We start from the raw sequence: 23,864 nt of genomic DNA on the forward strand, positions 1-23,864 counted from the left end.
CCAACGCACCCAGCACTTTTATGAGGTTTATGCATCAGGTTTTACGGCCTTTCATGAGGAAGTTTATGGTAGTCTATTTTGACACATACTTATTTATAGTCTGACATGGGAGTCACATTTTAATCATCTTTATGTTGTCTTTGATGTAATGACGAGGGAGCGCTTATTCATCAATTAGAATAAGTGTTCTTTCTTCATAACTTCTGTAACTTTTTCGGGTTTTGTTGTGTCTACTGATGGTGTTTATGTAGGTCAATCCAAAATTGAGGCAGTTTTGAATTGGCCCAAGCCAAAAACTTTGCACGATGTCAGGAGTTTCCATGGATTGGCATCCTTCTATCGTCGGTTCATCAGAAACTTCAGTACCTTGATTGCTCCTATCACAGAGTGCCTTAAAGGGCGTGTTTTCAGTGGACCGAGGAGGCAGAGGCTAGCTTTCAGTTGGTTAAGCAGAAGATGACAGAGGCCCCAATCTTGGCACTTCTGGACTTTGAGAATGTGTTCGAGGTAAACTGTGATGCGTCTGGAGTTGGTATTGGTGGTGTTCTGAGTCAGGAGGGATGTCCAGTATCCTTTTTTGGTGAAAAGATATCGGGATCGAAGAAAAATTATTCCACTTATGACCTAGAGTTCTATGCCATAGTTCAGACTCTAAAGCATTGGCGTCATTACCTGGTACAGAGGGAGTTCATCCTTGTTACTGATCATGTGGCCTTGAAGTACATCAATGGTCAACACAAGTTGAGTAGGCAACATGCAAAGTGGGTGGCGTACTTGCGAGAGTTTACTTTCACACTAAGGCATCAAGCAGGGAGTTTGAATCGAGTAGCAGATGCATTGAGACATAACACATTACTCCTCACCACTATGAGCACCAAGACTGTCGGATTTGAGGCATTTCCTGATATTTATGCTGCAGATCTTTCATTTGGGAAGATAATTCAGGAGATAACTGATAATCACTGACATGATTTTGTTTTAAATAATGGTTACCTATTTCGTGGATTGCAGTTATGCATTCCGGATTGTTCACTAAGACAGCAGATTATTAGTGAACTTCATAACGAAGGACATTTTAGGTGAGACAAGAAATTGGCATTGGTCTCTTCTGATTATTACTGGCCCAAATTGATCAGTGATATGGCACATTATGTGGAACGGTGTTATGTATGTTAGCGGTCTAAAGGAGCTCTTACTAATGCTGGATTGTACACGCCATTACTCGTACTTGAAGCTCCTTGGTTTGATGTCAGCATTGATTTTGTCTTGGGCTAACCTCGTACACAGCAGGCGATAGATTCCATTCTTATTGTGGTTGATAGATTTTCAAAGAAGACTCATTTTGTGGCTTGCCAGAAGACAATGGATGCTACTCGGATTGCTTATCTTTATTTCAGAGAGATTGTGCATTTACATGGTGTTCCACAGTCAATTACTTCTGATCGTGACACTAAGTTTATGAGTCATTTCTGGAGGAGTTTACTGTAGAAAGTTAGAACGAAGTTGAATTTTAGCAGCGCATACCATCCCCAAACAGATGGTCAAACTGAGGTGGTGAATTGGAGTTTGGGAAATCTTTTCAGAAGCTTGGCAGGGACCAAACTAAAGTAGTGGGATTTGGAATTACCTCAAGCAAAGTTTGCTTATAACCGATCGAGGAATAGAGCCACCGAATTGAGTCCCTTTGAAATTGTCTATGGTCGGAACCCATCCGGGGTACTTGATTTGGCTCCAATTCCACGTGTAGGTCGCTTCAATAACAAAGCTAATGAAATGGCTAAACATCTTCGGGGTATCCATGAGCAGGTGAAGCTGTGCATACAGGATAGTAATATTAAGTACAAGACTTAGGCAGATAGTCATCGGCATCAAGTGTTGTTTGATGTTGGTGATTTTGTTTGGATAGTATTAACTCATAATCATTTTCCAGCTGGGGAGTACAATAAACTGAAGGAGCGGAAGATTGGACCTTGTGAAGCGCTCTAGAAGATCAATGATAATGCTTACAGGTTGCGCCTCCCTAACCATTTGAAGACCTCTGACGTCTTCAATGTGAAACACTTAAGCCCTTGTTTTGTGGAGTCTGATGAAGCTACTGTGAACTCGAGGGTGAGTTCTTCCCAACCCGAGGTAACTGATACAGGAGGATCCGAGTTGAGTGATGCTGATTTGTCAGATAGTACGATGATGGCGCTGAGATACCATGAGATGGCGGATCGACACAAAGATGAGAAGTGAATCGCAATTATTTCCTTGATTGGTGGAATTTGACACGTCTTTGGTAATTTGGTCATAACTTTGACTACTGTTATCAGAATCGCTATTATGACCCCAATTCGGAAAGCTCTCTTCGGCGCGCACATCATGGCCACCTAGCTATACTCAGTCGATGTTAATTTCGAGTCTAAAATCCACTATTTTCCTTTCCAAAATTCAATTTTTAGTTATTTTTTGCTATTTATGGTAATATTTCGTTTCCGTTTTTCCATATGTTAGAAAATTTGAATTGAGCCAAATTTTTGGCAACCTACTTCTTTTACTTAATATTTTATTCTAGTGTAATTTCGGGATTTTGCCATTTTTGGTAATTTTCCTATAATTTCATATTTTGCAGCTATCTAACCCGGCTTGTGGGTTAATTTTGGTCATTCTGCATTATTAATAATATTAAGTTGATTTCAGAATATTTTCTCTAATTTTTGGATGTTTTCTTTCGTTTCTTTCTTGCGAATCATCTACTACAACAAGCCAATAGGATAATCATTATCCAACTTGTACATTCGCCACTATCAAAGCAATCTTAGACTAAGATGCAATACATTCATGCCTTATTTGTAAGTTTGGTAATGTGGAATGTAGAGTATTTGATTGTATTAATTAAAAAAAGAAATAAAATATTGTATATTGAACTACCTATCTTTTCAGAGTACCCAAACATGTCCTTATATTACTCAAATAACTCCATATTCACCTAGGCTAACACCCTTCATTATCTGGGATTGTACAGTATTCTTCGTTGATGACGCCAAGCAAAGATCATTATGCTGCACCATAAAGTCTCAAAGACGTCGCAATGAGACGGACACTAGAGAGTTAAGATCTAAACAAGAGTTTCTGCATCATGAAATTTTACTAAAATGCCGAGCAAAGAACGCTGAAACATCCCATGAAGAGGAAAATGAAGAAGATATTTCTCAAGCAACTTTGATATGGAGAGCCATTAAATTACCAATGTACTTTGTCGCTTTGTTTCTTCTAACAGTAAGTGTAATAATTTGTATATGAGTTTTTGACATTTCAGTTTGATATGTTGGAGCTAATGATTGAAAATGAAGTAGATAATTTTAGTTATTTGATTAAGAACTCATCAAAGGTACAAAGGAGTCCGCACTGGAATAACACGAAGAAACTAGGATGCCTAAATAGAGTACTCCACTTTAATACCAATTCTAGATGTAAATATGGAACTTTTAGAGATAGTAAAGTCTACTTTTAACGTATTCATTTAGCACGTATTCTTCTATTGTACTAGAGAATGGAAATTGATAAAGTTTTAGCATTTGTGTATGGATTAGAGTTTTTATTCTCATAATTCAGAATTAATCAATTCAAGTTTTTTCTAGTTTATTAGTTGTTGGTGTTGAAATAAAGGAGTAAGAAGACACAAGAATGAGATAAGAGAACTGTACTTGTGTTTGTAATCTACAATGTATAGGAGTAGTCTTTATATAATAGAGAAAGATTGACGAAATTGTTGGTTTTTAGATTTCACAAAACGAAATTGATTTCACTTTGAAATTAAATCCAAATAGATTATAGATCTTAAATCTCCTTTGAGGTTATTGGATTTTGTTTTTAAATCTTCACACATAAGAGTGAGATTATAACCTTAGAAGAGCTTTTAATGGCGTTCCACTTTTCTAGCCAAAGTTTCTTCCCTTAGATCTTTCCTCTTGTTCTCTACCTTTAGGTGGTTCTTTTTTTGGGAAAATGGAATAATGTGGCTAACCTTCATATATTAAGAAATGTGCCCATAAAGGGCATATTTATTATACTCAATTAGGATTTCATTATAGCACAATTTTCCTTGGACTTTATTTTAGTGGCTAATTAAGTCTCACATCTATATTAGAGCAAAAAGAGGTATCTAACCAAACACACAAGACCCAAGCTCTAATAGATGTTTCTAATTGGGTCAAGTCTTTACCAATTAAGATACATCTACTAATCCAACTTATTTCTCCCAAAAAAATAAAAATTGCACTCTCGAGTTGAGTGATAATTATGGAAGCAAATCATGATCTGATAATAATATCCCCTAATCATCATTCCACAAGTCAACCCCTATTTGATTTTCAATGTTGAAATCGGCAAAATTACCATTTTCATGAGGCGAATTGTTGTAAATAAATCATACAACATAGAGTCCAATGATCCCATCGATGAACTACTGAGCTCAATTTCAAATGCTTATAGAGAATGCCATGGAGTGAAGATCATCTTATCATAATGATTAATGGATTCCTTTATTGCAAGTATATAATATTTAATTGTTTTGTCCCGATTCCTAAAGCGCGAGATCAATCTTCCAATTAAGACTTCATTCATTGGTACTCAGAACTTGAATTAGCAGTCGAAGGTATATAACTTGCTCAAGATTTAGGCGACTCGTTCAATGATTAGGTAGAGTCTGATTTTGAGGGTAAGAAATAAGTCATCTACAAAGTCCTGTTCAATAAGCACCAAAACACATCATTGTTCTTATTCCCAAGATCTAGACAAATCTAAATAAAAACAATGCAATCTTATCAACATAAAGCGTCTAATTTTATTAACCGATTGTGAAAGATATATTTTGATCACGTCACAAATTATGTCTCACTATATTCGAGCCATCAAGTTTACAGTTTGTGACATTCTATAAATAATCAAATATTAATTCATAGTGTCATTTACAAAATATTATTCGAAGGGTATCAAACTAACATAAGTTTGGTAATACAATCAAAGTATGAATCGATCATAGTGAATCAATCAACCAATCAGCCATATATACGGGATATGTCAAAATGAGTAATATATTCCAGAATCAATTAAAGATAGCTAAAATATATTCTAGCATATGGAAACTTTTAGTTGCTCGTGCATATCTTTTGATTAAGATTGATAACATTTGTGTCTTGCAAAAACTTTGTTATTGCAATTAGGTAGGAACTGTTACTGCTTATTGGCAAACATGTCAGTTCTCTATCAAGCGGTATTTCATGTTCTTGATCTCTTCAGTTTTCGTCATTGGATGGATCAACTTAAGGTCAGAAATTGACCTTTTTTTTTTCTTTTCTTTGTTTGAATTTTTTGAACTGAGATAGGTGCTTAATTACCTAAACAAGCGTTTTTCCATTACTTTTTCTTCTTTTTCTTTCTTTCTTTCTTTTTTTTTTTTTGGGAAAAAGGTTTCTATTTTTCTTTTGGGCAAGTATATCCATATGATAATCGTGGCATTTGATTTTAAAGAAGGTACTGAATTTTTATAATCTGCTAAAGTTTCATCTTGAATCTACCCTAAATATCTTTCATCTTTGCTTATGTGTATGCAGCAACGACATTTATAATTTTGATATAGGAGCAGATAAAAACAAGAAAGAGTCAGTTGTGAATTTAGTTGGTAGGTGAGAATTGATCCTAACTACAATACTCGACATTATTTGAGAAGGAAATATTATCTTTTCTATTTGTAGTATTCAGTCATATCCAATACTACGTAGAAAAAACATACACTAGTCTACTATATAGGTGTTTATAATAAAAAATAACTATTGGTTGATGGTGTTTTGTTTTACTTATTGAAGTCGTACATGTACTCATATTTTTGCTTGGTTAGATCTTGTGGGCCTTAATTGGGTATCACTGGAGGTTGGAAGTGTTGGAATTTGGTTATAGGAATTGAATTTTGGTTAAGTATAAACCTTGAAAAGTGACTTTGTGTCAACTTCGGTCAAATGATCGTACTTGATCCAATAGTCAAATTATGAAAGTAAATAGACTAACTTATTCTACTCATCGAGTAGATCATCACGGTATATTTGGAATCTTAAAATCAATTTCGGATGAATAAGAAATTATGGTCTAAAGTTTGAAGGAAAATCGAAATTCAGCATACGTGGCTTGCCACTCAAGCCAGGTGAACGACGAGGTTGCTACTTCTGTTGCTCGAATGGTGATCCAACGGTAGACGAACGATAGATTGGGTTGCAACCTTTCATGAAAAATGCTAATTTTAGGGTGTGTCTCTCCCATCATACCCCTTCATCTTCTATATATAAGACCTCTTGGATGTTTATTTGTCATTCCATATCATTTCTTTTCATTTTATGTTGTATAAAACACTTCAACAAAAGTCATTTTCTTTGCATAAAATTCATAGTTTGGTAAAGAGAGAATTTCATTCGAGTTCATTGGTCCATGCCGTTTGGAGTATTCCTATGACTTGACGTGGTCATTGTATCTTAGGAGATGATTTTTAGAAAACCATTAGCACCAATGTGCCCATGTGGGGCAAATTCATCTTAAGGACAAAGTATTAAACATTTGCCTTGACCAATCGCATCACTTGCATCTCCTCTTCTTTTTTATTTCTTTCTAGCTTAGTATTTGATTTTAGAAATTGACCAACATTCTTTTGATTTCATGTAAGGTTCAATTTATAGAATGTAATGATTTTTATTTGAAGAATGGAAAGGGTTGAATACGTCGTCTCGTAATCAACTTTGGTAGTCATCATTTTGCCTTCTCGAATCTCTTTTGGTAAGTCAAATTATTTTTCAATTTCACGTATATAAACGATACATTTTGAGAATATAATATACGCACATTATCAGTGTAATATCCCCAACAATCTTAAGATGAACTTTGTTTTGTGCATTTTATATTCTATTAAATAATTTACATGACTTGAACATGTGACATATAAAATATATATTTATCTGTACGACAGAAAATTACATATTAGATTAAATGGTATGTGTATGCACGTGTGATTTTGCATAATCATTCAGGTTTGAAATTGGGCCTTGAAAATTCATGTCAAATGTTCTTGCATTAAATTCATTTTCTAATGAATTTGCTATTGGAAATTATCAAAGTTATATTTGTTTATATTGATCATGTCAATTCATAATAATGAAATCAGTTTTACATTCTCATTAAAGTTTGTTTAGTTTTCACAATTAATTAGTTTGATTAAGTTCATCTTATATAATGAAAATTGAATATATTTAGTAAGGGTTCTATTATTGCATGAATTCTATACTGGTCGTATTGAATTAAAATATGGATTACATATGAGATTTAATTTCAGTAAACAAGATTCATTTTTTGTAGAATTCCGAAAGGTTAATTTGCAATGGTACATTGATTCTCGTGTTTTCGAATCCATTAAGTGGTGTTTGTAATTTAAATGGCGTTTTTTTCACTTTTATATCCATGACAAGTGTATGTGATTTCAGTATTTGGTCACTTAGTTTTTTGATTTGGCATCTCCAAACTTTTTTAATACAAAACACCACGGAATGACCAAAACTGAGATTGTATAAAGGGGTACAGACTTGTAAAGGGAAATGGTTTGTCTTGCAATATTATTATATAGATACCAACTAATTGTGAAAGTATATGAACCTTCATGACTATTTCTCTAGTTGGAATATGAAATATGACATGGTAAATTAGTTGGTTAAATTTTCATATATAGTTGAAATTATACTAACTTTAATTAATGATGATAACCTCAATTAATTCATTGAAATCAAGTTAGATGATTTATTTAAAAAAAAAATATTTGTATAAGAGTATGACAAAATGTGATTTGTGCAACTTTATTTAGTAATGACAATTAAGACACTTAATTACTTGGAATTAGTGGAAAATTGTATGGAATATTATGAAATAATCTAGGATCAATTTAGATGAAAAGGTGAGTCTTTTCATACGAAAGATCATGATTTTTTGGTATGATTATTTTTCAATGTGTAGAGATTAATTCTAAAAGTTACGTCCTCTTGTAGGATTGTGTCTTTTGAGAACACGACTTGTCAACTTACCTTTGATTCAGGTGAATGGTACCCTATGATTTGACATGAAATAATGCTATCTTGTGAAATGTCACAAATGTAATAAGTTGTATATGATTGAAGAAGTTGCAATTCTTGTGAATGAAGATGCTTGGGCTTTTTCACCGATTGAATTTGACTTCAATTATGGAACCAATTGAGTTGGCATATGCTTTGAAAGCATTGTTGGTCTATGTGATGACCTTCAGTTAAGTTGGATGATCAAATTAATATGGATTGAAGTCCAAATTCGAATGGAAAATGATTTTCATTTGTGAGAATTGACGACCACCCTTTTGAAAGTACTTTCATGAAGCATTCGATAAGGATATTATCTAAGTGATAAATGAAATGACTATAAAAGATTTGATGAACTCTAAGTTCAAGTACAACCCAAAAATGTGGGGGGTTAACATTAATGCTTGCAAACTTATATAAAACATTCATGACGTATAGATACAACATTACTAGTTGTACATTAATTTTTTAATTGAAGAATTGTGATGATAACTTAGTTTAAAAGTCATATTTCCCTATATCTTATAATCATAGAAAGATATCTATGAAGGTGAAAATTTATAAGAATGATATACACTAAGTAGATGAAATTGGATGAAGCCTATTATGGCATTTGTTTGAATATGCAAGAACAATTGGAATATTTGAAGAATATTCATAAAATTGAAATGCATTGTAATAGTTCAATGTTGAAAATAGAATACTCATGTATGAAATTCAATAGAAAAAGTGATTGACTAGTGTAATGTTGGATAAAAATTCTCTAACATTGTTGTTTGGAATTGATAAAACTTTAGGTAAAAGCTAGTGAGAAGCATGTAGCATAATAGGACGATTTCTTAGTTGGTAACAATTAATATCCATTAAATGAATCGATCATTGGCTACCTATATTTGACGAGATACTAAGTCACATATAATGTTAAGAGAGAGAGAGTGTGTGTGTGTGTGTGTGTGTCTATATATATTGATTAAAGATCCCAAGATCTTAGTTCAAATGGATAATTAAGTTATGAGAATTCAATGAAACACTTAGAAAATTATTTCCTAACTCACTTCTAGGATATTAAAGTGTTTTCTGTAGAGAGATTAAAGGTCAATATATTCTTTTAATGATTTCTATATCTCGATTAAGTCAAGTAGAGTAGTGCAAAATACTCTTAATAGGAGGTCACATATGTAAAAGTAAAGTGGGGCCATTTCAATGAGAATTGTTCGAGGCTAAAATTCTCTATACACTTATGAAACCCAAGTGGGGTTCAGGGCTAAAATGAATCAAGTCATGATAACCATGAGCAATTTAAGGAAGTCATATGAGTGATAATTGTTGTCTTGGCTTGCACTAACAGCGGAATGATTAAAGACACCACGCTCACCAATGAGTTAAGTAAATTCGATAGTATTTCACTAAGGAATGTTCAAAGTCGGAAACTACCTTACTTGATGCAATGTTTTTCTGCACTCTAGCAGTGTCTAGATTGTCGTTTGCATATTTAAAATTTTCATTCATGTGAGAGATTGTTGGAATTTGGTTATAAGAATTGAATTTTGGTTAAGTATAAAATTTGGAAAGTGACTTTGTATCAACTTCAGCCAAATGTTCAGATTTGATCCGATAGTGAAATTATGAAAGTAAATATATTAACTTGATCTAATGTCAAGTAGATCGTTATATTATATTTGGAATTTTAAAATCAATTTAGGATGAATAAGAAATTATAGTCCAAAACTCGGAGAAAAATCAAAATTCAACATATGTGGCCGCCACTCTAGTGCAGGCTAGCGCTAGGTGAGCGACAAAGTTTTTATTTTTGTCACTCGAGTTGCGATCTAGTGGGAGACGAGCGACAGATTGGGTTGCAACCTTTCATGAAAAATGATGAGTGTGAGGTGTGTCTCTCCAACCACACTTGTCCACCATCCATTTATAGGACCCCTTAGATGTTTATTTGTCATTCCATATCATTTCTTTTCATTTTATGTTGCATAAAACACTTCATCGAAAGTGATTTTCTTTGCATGAAATTCATAGTTTGGTAAATAAAGAATTCCATTTGAGTTTATTGGTCTAAGTCATTTAGAGTGTCATATGACTTGATGTGGTCGTTATATCTTGGAAGACGATTGTCAATAAATTGTTCACATCAATGCAGGACAAATTCATCTTAAGGACAAAATGTTAACACTTGCCTCGGCCACTCGCATCACTTGCATTTCCTCTTCTTTTTGATTTCTTTTTAGCTTAATATTTGATTTCAAAAATTGACTAACATTCTTTTGATTTCATCACATATTCGACTTCGGTAATTATCATTTTTGCCTTCTCATATCTCACTTTGGTAAGTCGAATTATTTTTCGATTTCATGCATATAAAATGATACCTTTTGAGTATATAATGTATGTAAATTTTCGGTGTAGTATCCTCAACATGAAGTGTGTGTTCAATGCCTTTATTTATTTTGGTGATTTTTTGCGGCTACATACACCAGGTACAACTAATCTTCTGACACCTAAATCCGGTACTTACAGGGGATACCATTTTCATTTAGTTATAGGTCATAGTCACCTCTATGAATCATTTTTCTCGATGAATTTGGGGTCGACTATATAAGATATTCATTTACAGTGAAAAATCAATACTTTATAGTGTCCACCGTACGTTTAAGTTACTACGGACTTGGAGAACCATTAATCTTTGCAGCATTCGGTCTATTTATCACCATTGCTTATAATATGCTTCAAAGAACCACAGGGTATACATTTTTGTTCATTGCCTGTAATTTTCCAATATAAAAACTAATGCCTAAGAATATTATCTTCTAGTATTATGATACAATAAGTTGCCCATTACTGGCATAGTTGTTTTGGCTTCAATTCTAGTATGTTTCAAAACTTCCTTGATCTTTTTCTGCAGTCATTTTCATCAAGTTTGACTTTGTCTTTGTCTTTCTTGCTGGACTATTCTATATGGCTTCGTTTTTATCTAACAACAATAGTGGATAGTTTTGAACAAGGATGATATGGCCGTCGAAAAGATTTCCCCTTTGGTGAGTACTATAGACCCATGTCAAACCTTAAAATTTAAAACACGTTTATTAAACTTAAAAAAATAAGTAGAAGTTACATTTAAATAACTTTTTTGTTTTCAAACATGTTTGTTTAAGTTAATGTAAAAAAAGTTTGTTTTGCTCTTAACTTTGTTGTCAAAATAAGTAACTCATTCTAGAACTTATATATTTTCTTATAAATTTTCAAAGCTTCTATAAATATCCTGTAAAGAGGTAGTAAACGGAACAATCACATATCCGTTTCTATTCAATTCTAGGTTAGGCTTGGTACTAAAATGGGTGCAAAAGTAGTGAAAATGGCTATGGTTGCACTCTATTCACTTCTATTTATATTGAACAAAGATTGTGTGCGATTAATAAAGAGGGACACGATGAAAGTTGCAATTTATCCTGCACAGCTCTATCTATTGTAACATACCAAACATGTCATAAGGCTATTATTGGACACCTTTTAATATATGTTTTGTGTTGGTCCAGATTCTCTGTAGCTTGACACTACTGGTGGGAAATTTATTTGTTAGCTTTGTTGAGAATAACCACAAGGTTAGTACAAATACTTCTATGCATGAATCATCTTTTACCATCATACTTATTTATTTATAAGTAAGAAAAAAGTTATCTAAACATGTTTGAATACAAAAATTTACATGCTTAAATACAAAAAATTACTTTAAGTCACATTTTTTGATAGGACAAAACAAAAATCTTTGTGGCAAAGTATTATTGTGTGAGATTACATACCATATTTGGTGCTGCATTGGATGTAGGGCTGATGGCTGCAAGGATGTTTGCTAGGAAACCAATTTTCCTTAGATGATTTTAAATTATACTTTTTAAAAAAAAAATTATGTTTCTTTACTTGTCATCAAATAAATTTGTATTGCTCAAATTAAATCATGCTTTTCTCATTTATATGTTAGTTGAAAGAGAGCAATATATTTGAGAAATTACTATGCTTCGGATATTGAATAAATGTATAGGGCATATTCGGTGCAGAGAACTCAAGAAGACGACAAATAAGATTTTGGTGGTTTGTCCTTGAATAAATATTATGTTTGAGGGAAGATGGTGGTAAGAATGGCAAAGATAGTGTGAACTTTATCGAATGAATTAGATATAATATTTTCAACGTAACATATGTCGTTGAAATGATTTTGGAGTCTTATAAAAGTATTGAGCGAAAGAAATTAGTATGTTTAATAATAAAACATATCTTATAAATATACTATTTTTATACCTTGGAATTTGCGAATCTTCCATTTAAGCGCCAATATGGCAATGAAGGTTATATAGGTTTCGAATAAGGAGATATATATCAAATATGTGCATTCCTTGTCATGTTTCTTGAAAGCATTTAACCGCTAGCCCTTGTCTTCATTATTAGTGTTGTAACTTTGGGATTGTTGATAAGCGACATATTTCATTTGGTGATCCCAAAATTTTGTCGTCGATCAAGCACGGGCGTGTGTCATTGCTTAGATCCAAGATGGTATTTATCATTTTTGAGAAATTATATTTTTAATTATATTATTTTATTTAATTAGCTTCCGATATAATCAGAACGAGTGGATTGACAAAGGAGTTGTAGCTATTTAGACACAATTTTCACCAGTCATATCTTTTGAGACACAACTTTTCAACTTCTATATAAAGACCTCTTGTTGCATTTTTAGTATTACAAGTGTACGATATTGAACAAGTAATATAATGGATCTATGAGTTTGAATGTCGTTCCTACAATGACTATACTTTAGCACTTTATTTAATTTTTTCTAACTACTATTCGACAAAGCAAATAAAGATTTGTGTGATTTGATTTTAATTTAAGTGCATAACAATATGTGGATGCACACAAAGATTGGTTTAGTGATTAAACAATGAATAAATATTAGGGCAAAACAATTTCACCTGTTGATCACCTTTACATCTTAAATCAAGATTCATAACTAATGTAGTGTTTAATCAAATTCTCCTATAGTATTCAATTTACCTCTCTCGAATTTTCATCGAGCTTATTTAACTAATTCAATTTCATATCTTTATATGAATCAATTTTAGATAAACGAAATATTATTTCTAGGAATTCACTTATGACCACAATAACTAATATATGTATCTCTACACGTTATACCAATTTACCGAATTTTACTATATGGTCTAAATCCTTTACGAAATCCTAAACTCACATTTCGATTCATAAATGATTTACAAAATCATCAAATTAGTGATCAAGTAATTGAATGCATTAACTCATATTAAAAATCAACACATAATCGAATAAAGAACAAGAATTTTGATTAAAAGAAATAAAATGGAAGAAAAACTAATAATAAAAGTGGAGTCCATCATCGGGATTTGAATTTAGATGTAGATGAGTGGACGAATCTTGTACCAAGTTCTTCTTCTTATTCCAAATCTTGATTTCAAATCTTTGGATTGCTGTTTTTCTCCTCTTGAATCTGCTCTCTAATTCTCAAATTGTGTTCTCCTCTTCTCAATGTGTGGAATCCCTTTAAAAGTGGGAGAAACTTGTATTTATAGTTGCCTCCTTGTGTGGTATAGAAAGTAGGGTTTTAAGGACTTTAAAAGGGGCCAAAACGCGCCCTAATTGGTATCAGACGGCGGTGCTTTACTGGTTTCATGCAATACCCCACTCTACTGCTTGTGGCGCTGCGGTACCACGTCTTCGTTTCTTTTTCCTTCTAATGGTGCCCTGTGCGGGAAATTCTGGGACGACTATTTCGCGCCAAGTCGCCACTAGTCTGCTCGACATTTTGCTTGCCTCTTTTATCCTTTTGTCCACAATTTTTTTTTCGATCCCATGCCAATAGCTTTATTTGATGTCTTTCACCATCTCAACAATTTTATAAAACAAACACTAATAAACACATTAAAAATGTTCAATATTCACAAAATCTAACTCACGATCAAGTTAAAAAGGCATAACCCAATTTTAGTATTTCGTTCATTCTAAAATTTCTTCTACAACATATTATCTTGTTCCATTCACTATTCCGTTTTCTTTATTTCAATCCCGAAATTATATTATGGATATTTTAGGTACAGTTTCCCGATTTAGAAATATTAAAATACTAATAGGCTCTTTGGGTTTGTAATTTGAAGTGATATTATCATAAGATGTGATCGAGTTATCTTGAAAGATGAGTACCTAAGAATCGTCATAGTGCGGTATATTATCGTTTTAAGGAGAAAGTTGAATTCTTGTCTCAACTAATAGCAATTTATCTATATTATTATTCCAATTTTTATATAGATAAATCGTAACTCTATTCAATTTTTTTGCGTGTAAAACAATTGAATATAACTTTTCATTTACATTATTATTTTAATCAACGAAATTGGAAGTTTTCAACACTGTGTATCAAAATTTTTGAAGGCAACTGTAAACAACTGAGGTTGGAGAAATCAATGGTTGGTGACTAGTCCGCTTGAGTTTGTGACCTATGACCTATGTACTGCGACATTTGATCTATTGCATGTGATATTGATCTAATGGTCTGTGACTAATTTTCTTAGATATATAACTTGTGGATATTGATATGTTACCTATACAATATGATCTGTTTCCTGTGAATTGTTACCTATGACTCGTAACATATGGATCGTGACTTGTGAATTTGAATCCGCAACATGTTATCAGTATACAAAGACATGTGACATGATCTGTGATTAGTTAATTTTGATATGTGATCTGTTGACATTGTTCCGTGACCTGTACAATATGATCTGTGACTTGTGGTGTGTGACCTGTGATCAATTATTTTTGGTCAGTGTATATTTATTTGTGACTTATGCATAATGACCCGTGACCTGGTATATGTGAAATGTGACCTATTAACACCATTGCACCATTGAGTATCAACATAATATTTGACATGCATTCTATTAACATGTGATTGTCGCCAGCACCACCAAAAAACCGCTATAGCGACAACCTAAGGTTCACTGTTGCAGTGGTTCTCAGCTTGTTGTTGTGAGCTCCAGTGAAGAAGAAGAAAAAAGACAGAGAAAATAGAGAAGATAGAGAAAGAAGGAAGAAGAAAATGAAAATGGGTCATGAGTGAAGCGCAATGGGGTAGGTTAATTAATTTTATAATATTATTATTTATATTAATAGTTGAATTATTGCCCGATTTATGGATAAGTAAACCTTAATCTGATTTTCGAAGTATAAATTTTTTAAAGTTTTCCCCAATGTAATTTCCACTACTAATAAAAGCTTGGACTTGCACAAACTGTGTTGGTTCGTGGGTATACACATCTCTATTACGGGCAAGTCTGATTTACGAATTTCAGACTCAATGATTATGGGGTCAATACTATCTTAAAATAAAATTAAAAAATTGTATAAATTGAAACGCATGACAAATCTATTAAGTAATGATATTCAGCCTCACAAATGCTTAGCCCCTGTTTGATCCACATTAAATTAAATTACATTACATTCTATTTTTCTTTCTCCTATTTTCAACCACACAATCTTTTATAAAATAATATTACACGTAAATCGAAAACTTTTCCTTCTTTTTCAACCACTCATTTGTGTCAATTAGATTTTATTAAATGATAAATTCCTTTAAATGTAGAGTCAAATAATCCATTTAATCAGGCCCATCGAGTGTGATAATCTAGAATGATGTTAGATAACATTATTTATTGTTTTTACATAGCTTGAGTCAACTACCTTACATTTTACAAAAATATGAATAAGTTAAAAAAATTCCATATTTTCTTTATTTGACAAAATATCTCTTATTGATGTTATTATTATTATTATTTTTTTTTTACTAAGATTAACAAATTATTGTTAAGTTAAACAATTTATTGCCTTGTTAAAATTGATTAATTATGAATTATATATATTTACTCAGCAATACATTTTTGACACACGGTTTCAATATATAGGCTTTATTTGGTACTGATTTAAATCAGATTTTAATCTAAGTTAAAGTCAAACAATAAATTTTAACCACATATTTCATGGGGTTCATTTGGTAGGATTTTTGCTTCTACTTATATTTCTTGTGAAAGAGTTTTTTAAGAAAATTATTTTAATTAGTGTTTGAAAATTAATTTTTAAATAACTTTCTCTTTGGAACACGTTAAACCAACTTCTTTTAAAAACTCTTTTAACTAAAAAACACACTGTTATAATATTAATAAAATTGTTTTAAAAATAACTTTTGACTTATCAAAAGTCATATCAAATAACGAAGAAACTAGATTATTTATGTCCTATGTTATATACTCACAATATGTATTTGAATATTTCTCAAAAGTCATATCAAATAATGAAGACACTTAATTATTTATGTCCTATGTTATTTACTTACAATATGCATTTGACTATTGGACACACATTTTATGCCATTTATTGTAGCGAATTCTATGGAAACGAGAGAAATTTTTCTCAATTTGAGGGGGTGATATATACAACTAAGTTATTTGAGTTTTAAACAAGTCTAAAAAATACATAAAACTACAATTGGGAAAATGGTGAGAATGGTAGAAAATGGCCTTTTGTTCATGTTGGAAACTTTTTTTTAGCCTTTGACCACAATTTACATATAAAAAAAAAATGTGAACAAAATATTAATATTGCTATTTCCCATTTCAACCTTTCTTCCCATTCCGTTTCTTCCCCTAAATCAAATTTTCTTCCTTCTATTCTTATTTCCTCTGTCAACCAAAGTAGAAATCTGCAAAACCAAATTGTAGAAATTCTAAATACATCAATTTGCTCGTCAAATCACAAATGAACAATGATATTCAGCTTTGAGAAGAAAAAGTCCCAAATCATAAGTTCTCTTAAAAAATCTCTGTTGCTTTCCTTTCAATTTGAGGTAAATTATATCGTTCTTCCTAATATTGAATTTTATTGAATTGTAGGCAATTTTATTTTTCTAGGGTTTATCTTTTGCATATTGATGAATTGGATTATGTTTGGTGTATATGATTGATGATATGAGCTTTCTTTGTTGGAGGAGTTAAGGATATTAGATGAAACAAAGGCTTTAATGAAGTAGAAGAGATGAGTTGACAAAGAAGATAATTTAAATTGTTGGAAAGTCTAGTGAATCAAATAATTTTAAGATAACTAAGAAAAAAGAATAATGGAAGTTTCATTACTAAGAAAATAGGAATAAAGGTACCATTAATTTTTTACTTTAAGAGAGGAACATAAGAAAAGCATGATTTAAAATTTCTTGCTTGATTACTGTAACAATTCTCGTGGATTAGAACAAAATGCCTAGTAAACATGAAGGCACACTAAAGCCACAATTGTAAAAAAGAACAAAACGATTGGTTATCTTTGATACTTGTTTGTGTTAACACTTAGATCCTTGATTGAAAAGGTGAATTTCTTTTGTCTTCTACATAGATAGCACGATTATGAAACTCGTTAAGTAATCAGTTTCAAGCTTACTTCAGTTTGGATCTCTTTCAGATGGTAGGCCAATCAAATGTTAAGAATGAGTTTCTTTGTCATTTTGTTTTCCCCAAAGAGACCAGGAGCTTTGATGAAATTCTTGGATGCTCTATGTCCATGTTGGAATATAAGCTTATCCTTCCACTAAAGGGGATGGTTACAATCTCCTAGCTTGTCTTCATTATTAGCATCATTTTTGTGCATATACTAAAGACACCATTTTTGCTGCTATTATTTCTTAATGGACCGAATTCAATGTCTCTAAAAGCTGATGCAAATGTGTTAGTAGGTATACAAGTGGCTCACTCTGAGAGGGATGAGTTCCGTTCTCATGCTAACAGTCTTGGATAAATAGAAAGCACCGATGAAGTATTCAAGTTTTTAATACGACGAAGGTGGATTGATTTATCCTTAATTTGGTTAGATTTATAATTATCCAAGCTAATTTGCTGAAAGGATGTATATGTCACATCATCTGTTGCGGGGGGAAGATAAGAGAGGTGTCACTGTTTGTTCCCTACCCTTTAGTCTTGTGTTGATTATGCACATCGAACCCTCATTACTTGTCAACTGTATGCATCCCTAGCCTCAAAATTTGCTTATTCTGATTAATATTGTCTTTATGTCATTTTTAACGGTGCAATTATGCTCATTAGCATTTTTCCCAATAGCTAAACTGTGTTATCATTTATTGAATCTGATCTGTCATGATGAATTGACAACATTCATCCCTTATTTTTAATCCAACTCAGTAGTTTTGCAATGTCTATCAGTCTTTTGTGTAGTTATTAAATTTAAAATTTCGTACCTTGGTCTCAAAAGAAATGCAAAACTAGAAGTCACGCATGTGAATGAAACATAAGCATTTTTTACTTAAATCTTTCGTTCTCAAGTAGTAACTAACTTTTTATGTGTAAGATAATTAGAAACCTTGCTTGGCCTGTGGATGAGTTTAGCTCAAAAAATAGGAATAAATGTACAATTAGCCTCTGTTTGGCCCCCCTGTAAATTAAAATTCATTTTTCTCACTCTTCTTATCAATTACACGATCTTCAATAAAATAATATTACACGTAAACCTAAATTTTTTTTTTAATTTTTGAACTACACATTTTCCTAAAAATTACTATTCCACTTATTAAAATGTGGAATAATGGAGCCCAAACATGGGTAGTTTTTACTTCAAGAAAGGAAATTAAGAAAAGTATGATTTAAATTTTTTTGCATGATATCCAATTTACTTTAAAACTTATCATAATGCATGTTGAATATTGAGTTTTTTGTCGCAGTTGATACCCAATTTACTTTAAAATTTGTGTTTTGTGAATGTTGGTTTATTTTTCATGTTAGTTTATTTAATATTACAAGGGAAATGATATCAATTTTTTTTTTTCCCCAAAAATATTGATCGTTAACCCTAGTTGTTTTAGAAAGACTCCAGTCTTTTTTAAACGACTGAGGTCGTTTTATGAAAACAACTCTAGTCGTTTAAAAGACTGTAGTTGTTTTTAAAATAAATGACTGCTGTCATTTAAAAAGACTAGAGTTGTTTCGAGAGACTTAGTCTTGTTTCTATGAATTTGTGATTAAATTTGGTATCTATTTCTTTAACATTCAATGTTTTTCATTTAAATATGTATATGAAGACGAATTTCGTTATTTATAATTTATCGTGCTCCATTATACATTGTTCAAGTATACTGTAATTGGTTTTTAAGCATACGACTTAAGGTTGATTACGAAAAGTTAACCATCATGTATAATGAAAGAGGAGATGTCAATCAAACTTTAGATCATCATGTATAATAAAAAATGAGATGTCAATCGAACATTTAACATTTTTAATCATTCTTGATTTCAACCTATTTTGTTTAAAAACATATAGGAGGACGAACTTCGTTATATACAATTCATCGTGTTTTACAACTTACAATTGATTGCGATAAGCTAAATTATCATGTATAATGAAAGCAAGATATCAATCAAACTTCTAACATTTTAGACATTGATGATTTCAGTCTATTTCATTTAGAAACGTCTAGGACACTGAAGTTCATTATATATAACTCATTGTGCTTCACTGTACATATGTTCAAGTATATTGTATTCGATTTTTAAGTATATGACTCACGATTAATTTCATTAAGTTAAACCATCGTGTATGATGAAAACTGAGATGTTAAGTGAACTACTAGTATTTTAGACCGTGCTAGATTTCAACTATTTCATTTAAAAACGTATAAAAAAACTAACTTCATTATAAATAATTCATCATGCTTTACTGCACATTGTTTTTAGTATATAGTATTCGATGTTTAAATATACGACTTACAATTGATTTCGATACGTTAAACCATCATGTATAATGAAAGATGGATGCCAATCAAACTTCTAACATTTTAGACCATGTTTGATTTCAACCTATTTCGTTTAAAAATATGTAGGAAGACGAATTTTGTTATATACAATTTATAATGTTTCATTGTACAACGGTCAAGTTTATGATGTTTGATTTGTAAGTATACAACTTACAATTGATTTTGATAAGTTAAATCATTATGAATAATTAAAGAACCTTTTAAATAGTGTTTTATTTCAACCTATTTCGTTTAAAATCATATAAGAAGATGAACTTAATAATTATGCCCCATTACACAATGTTCAAGTAGAACATATTCGATTCCTACGTATATGATTTACAATTAATTCGATAAATTAAACCATCAGGTATAATGAAAGATGAGATACAATCAAACTTCTAACCTTCTAGATTGTGTTTGATTTCAACCTATTTTGTTCGAAAACGCATAGGAAGACGAACTTTGTTATGTACTATTCATTGTGTTCCATTAAATACTTTTCAAGTATACTGTATTCAATTTTTAAGTTTATAACTTACAGTTGATTTTAGATAATTTAAATCATCATGTATAATGAAAGACAAGATGTCAACTAAATTCGAGAGTGATAAAAAAATGACTCCGATCATTTTAAACGATTTAAGTCAATTTTTGCATAAAATAACTGCAGTAATTTAAAATGATCTGGGTCATTTTTCCTTTAAAAATAGGCTTTGCAAATATCAAGAGCATGAAAAACGACTCTAGTCATTTAAAACAATTTCATTTACTACTTTTTCCAGAAAATTTGAAGAAAGGGTATTATGGTCATTTTATGTTAAGGGCATTTGAGATATATCAACAAAATAGAAATGATAGTTTAGATATTTTAATTGAAAAAAAGTCTTACAAACTTATTTGGAATAAGTGAGGCCTAAAATTTTTTTGGATGGCTTGACTAGGACTTCTTTAAAAATCCCGAGGAAATCATTGGAAATGACTCCCCAGCTGATGGGTATTTCCAAACTGACCTTTGACTACTTTTATTAAAAAAAAAAAAATTAAAAAAGATGAAAAATTGAATTTAAAGATCAAAACCCAAAAATACCCTCCTTCTCTTTTACTTTTCTTTTGTCTTCCTCTGCCAAAAAATGACTAACACGTAAAAAAAATAAAAAATAAAAAAAAAAATCTCACCACAATCAGATCTTGTTGATCAGAGATCGGTCACCAATCAACACCGTCACCAACAACCAAGTCGCCGACGAACTTCTTCTTCTTGTGTTTTGGGTTGTTAATTGATCATATTATGATTTTTTTATTATTAATATAAAGGTGTGAACATTAAACTTAATATTTTTCAATTTATTGTTCGTTATTTAGGATAGATTGTTGATTATATGAGTAGATTTAGATTTTTTGTGGGTGAAAATGAGTTTTTCTCATTAGAAATGGCGATCTCCGATGAAAAAAATGACTGACTGTTAAACAGACGGCTGTTAACAGTCTGCTGACTGTTTAACAGTCGGGAAAACAGTCTGCTGACTGTTGACTGTTAACAGTCCCCCCAGACTGTTAACAGTCAGTGGGCCAACTTTAACAGTCAGCCCACTTTTTTTTTCTTTTAAATTGATTAATAATTTAAAAGTCCAATTTAAAATTATATTTTTATTCTTTATTTAATTTTTCATTTATGTTTTGTTTAATTTATTTTATGTTTTCTTAATTTTTTTGTTATTTTTTTTATATATACATTATATTTTTTTGGTTAATATTTTTAAGTTAAGAAATATTAATTCAAATTTTAAAATATTATAAAAATTACAAAAGGAATATAAATATTATTTAATTAAAATTGAAACAACATGCAAAAATAAAAGAAAAAATAATTTAGGTTAAAAATGAATAAAAAATAAATTTTTTCCCTATTATAAAAAATTAATATAAAAATTTAAATTAACATTAAAGTTAAAATTATGAAAATTAAATAATGAATATAAATAGTGTATAATTAAAAACAACATACCAAAATAAAAGGAAAAAATAATTTAGGTTAAAAAATTTATAAAAAAGGAAATTTTTTTCCTATTATCAAAATTAATAATAAAAATTAAAAATAAAAATAAAAAAATTATTAAAATTGAAACAACATAAAAAAAAATAAAAGGAAAAAATAATTTATGTTAAAAAATAATAAAATTTTCCTATTATCAAAGATTAGTAATAAAAATTAATATTAAAATTAAAAAATTATAATAACGAATGTAAATATTATTTAATTAAAATTGAAACAAAATACAAAAATAAAAGGAAAAAAGTTATGTTAAAGAAATAATAATTTTTTCCTTATCAAAAATTAATAATTATAATTATAATTATAAAATTATAAGTAACGAATGTAAATATTATTTAATTAAAATTGAAACAAAATACAAAAATAAAAGGAAAAAAGTTATGTTAAAGAAATAATAATTTTTTCCTTATCAAAAATTAATAATTATAATTATAATTATAAAATTATAAGTAACGAATGTAAATATTATTTAATTAAAATTGAAACAACATGCAAAAATAAAAGAAAAAATAATTTAGGTTAAAAATGAATAAAAAATAAATTTTTTCCCTATTATAAAAAATTAATAATAAAAATTTAAATTAACATTAAAGTTAAAATTATGAAAATTAAATAATGAATATAAATAGTGTTTAATTAGAAACAACATACCAAAATAAAAGGAAAAAATAATTTAGGTTAAAAAATTTATAAAAAAGGAAATTTTTTTCCTATTATCAAAATTAATAATAAAAAATAAAAATAAAAATAAAAAAATTATTAAAATTGAAACAACATAAAAAAAAATAAAAGGAAAAAATAATTTATGGTTAAAAAATAATAATTTTTTCCTATTATCAAAGATTAGTAATAAAAATTTTAAATTGATAATTAACAAAATTAAATATTCCTTTTAAACAAATTAGCAATATATTTTTTCCTTTCATTTTTTTAACCAAAATTAAATATTTCTTTGATGAAATTGCCAAAACTAAAATTCTCTTCAATTTTTTCAATTTTAATTGAATAATACTTTATATTCTTTATTTAAGTTTTATAATATTGTTTTCTTTAAATTTTTTTAATATATAATCTAATTAAGAATTTTAAATTGATATTTACAAAAATTAAATATTCCTTTTATTAAATTACCAAAATTAAAGAAATCTTATATTTTTCAATTTTAATTGAATAATATTTATATATTCTTTACCTAATATTTATAATTTCATTTTCTCTAAATTAAGAATTAAGAATTTTAAATTGGTAATTACCATAATTAAATATTCCTTTTAACCAAATTAGCTTAAATATAATTTTTTTAAAAAATTTTAATTGGTAATTATCATCGGTGTAATTGATAATTCATTTTTTTATTAGTATCGATGTAAAATAATTTTACGTCTTGCGTATAATAGTTATAATTCGATTCGCTCCATTTTTCGTTGTGTTTAGTTGATGTATAATTGTCGATTTGAGTTTAATTGAATTGTGTCTAATATAGATGTATCTTTTTTATTTGAAATGTGTTAAGTTTTCAATTGGGTTCAATAAAATTTAGACTAATTTATTTTTAGATTTTTTTGGTGAACGGTTTGGCGGTTTGAAACGTTTTGCAAAGTTTGAAACCTAAACCAAACCACTTCAAAGTGATTTGGTTCGGTTCAAAATCAAAGCGTTGACGGACCCACGTGGAACCAAACCAATGGTTTCAAAAAAAGGTTTCGATTCGGTTTTACGATTTGACGGTTTCGTTGTTCAGCCCTTATAATCATTATAATGCAACAATATGATATAAATATTTTAAACTCTTAGTCGATACTAATGGCAT

The 23,864-nt window shown here is 30.0% G+C and overlaps 1 pseudogene; it reads left to right on the forward strand.

The window, feature by feature from the left end:
- Window positions 1-1,140: 1,140 nt before the first annotated feature.
- On the forward strand, window positions 1,141-12,008 carry LOC111378435 (annotated as a pseudogene).
- Window positions 12,009-23,864: the final 11,856 nt, after the last annotated feature.

Source organism: Olea europaea, unplaced genomic scaffold (genome assembly GCF_002742605.1).
Source record: "Olea europaea var. sylvestris unplaced genomic scaffold, O_europaea_v1 scaffold1815, whole genome shotgun sequence".
NCBI classification, from domain to species: domain Eukaryota; kingdom Viridiplantae; phylum Streptophyta; class Magnoliopsida; order Lamiales; family Oleaceae; genus Olea; species Olea europaea.